This window comes from Solanum stenotomum, chromosome 5 (assembly GCF_019186545.1).
Source record: "Solanum stenotomum isolate F172 chromosome 5, ASM1918654v1, whole genome shotgun sequence".
Classification (NCBI taxonomy): domain Eukaryota; kingdom Viridiplantae; phylum Streptophyta; class Magnoliopsida; order Solanales; family Solanaceae; genus Solanum; species Solanum stenotomum.
In genome coordinates this window covers 25,229,438-25,231,177 of record NC_064286.1, presented here as the reverse complement: position 1 = coordinate 25,231,177, position 1,740 = coordinate 25,229,438, and positions in this window count along the sequence as shown.

The following is a 1,740-nucleotide window of genomic DNA, read 5'->3' as shown; positions in this document are numbered from 1 at the left end:
GTTTTTAAAATCATATGGAGTTTGTTATTTTGATTTTCAAAATAACTGTATTGTTTTTTAAATTGTTATTTATCTATCTATATATAATTACAAATAATTAATTTTAGTTATACATTAATATGAAAATTTGATGTTGATTTGGATTTTGGATAAGTATAATATTAATAAAATAGAGAAAAAAAGGAGATAACAATTTATATTTATTTTTTAGTTGCTATAAATAAGGAGCATTTTTTTTGTGCATAGTGTTAAAACTGTTTTAAATTAAAAATGGATAGATTTTTAATTATTTAATTATTGATTATTAATTATTTAATTATCAATTATTTAAAATTTTGAAAATTTGTGGTGCTGACATGTGTCATTTTTTCTTCTCCTTTTATATATAGATAGATTATTATTATTATTATTATTATTATTATTATTATTATTATTATTATTATTATTATTATTATTATTATTATATATGCATTTGTTTTGCTATAAATAAGGAAGTTGTGGAAAGATAGTTAAAAATATTTTTCAACAAAAAAAGGAATCATACACGTTTGAAATTAAAAAATAATTTAAAAATAAAATAGTAATTTATTATTATGTAATTAATAATAATAGTGAATAACTAAGAAGATGACACGTGTATATTTAAAACAAAATTGAATTTTTTTTACGGAATGCTATATATATATATATAATTAATTATTAATTGATTTTTAAAAGCAAAAAATGTGAGATTAATTGTGGCGCTGACACCTAAGCTCTATCACCTCTCCTATTATATATATATATATATATATATATAGATTATCTATTTTTAAATGTAGTTAATAAGGTAGTTATTACATAGCTTAGTCATTACGCATTATAATTCTTACACGTGTTTATTTGTCATATAATCTATATATATATAATAAAAGTGAAACATAGATAAGGTGATTTAACACCTCTCTATATATAATAAAAGAGAAATATAGATAAGGTGATGCGATACCTTTCACTATAATAAGGTAGTTATTACATAGCTTAGTCATTAAGCAATATAATTCTTACACGTGACTATATATTTATTTATTTTCTCTTTTTTTTTTGAATTTTTTTTCATAATTAAATCAATAAATAATTTACTTAATTTATTACAAATAAATATTTTTATTAATGGAGGTATATTTACAACAAAAACTCTTCACATGCCTAAAAACCTATTTATTTTTTATCTCCTTTCACAAAAAAAATACTTTATTATTTTCATTAATTAATCAATTATTTAGTAATTAAAATAATATTACATCTAATTATATATCATGAGTTACAAAAAACTTATTGCATTCTCCACTTATACAACATATCTCCTCAACTTCCTTCTACCTAATTTATTATGACTTAACCCATTTATAAATAACAATCATCTTTAGCTATGTTGGATGTTCATTTTCATTTCCGCATTCTTCTTCATCTTTTGTTATATTATATTATATTATTTTTAATCTTTTATTATTCATATTTTCTCCTTCATTTTTTCAATGCAATTATCTATTTTAAATGTAGTTATTAAGGTGCCTATTACATAGCTTAGTCATTACGCAGTATATTAATTACATTTACCCCCTCCCCTTCTAAACTTGATAGCACAACTTACTTTAACACCTAAACTACACGGGCGTTCAAATACCACCCTTAACATCTTCCAAGTGATTTAAACACCCCCTAAGGGATGACATGGCAGAGAGAGTGAGTGTACTCTCC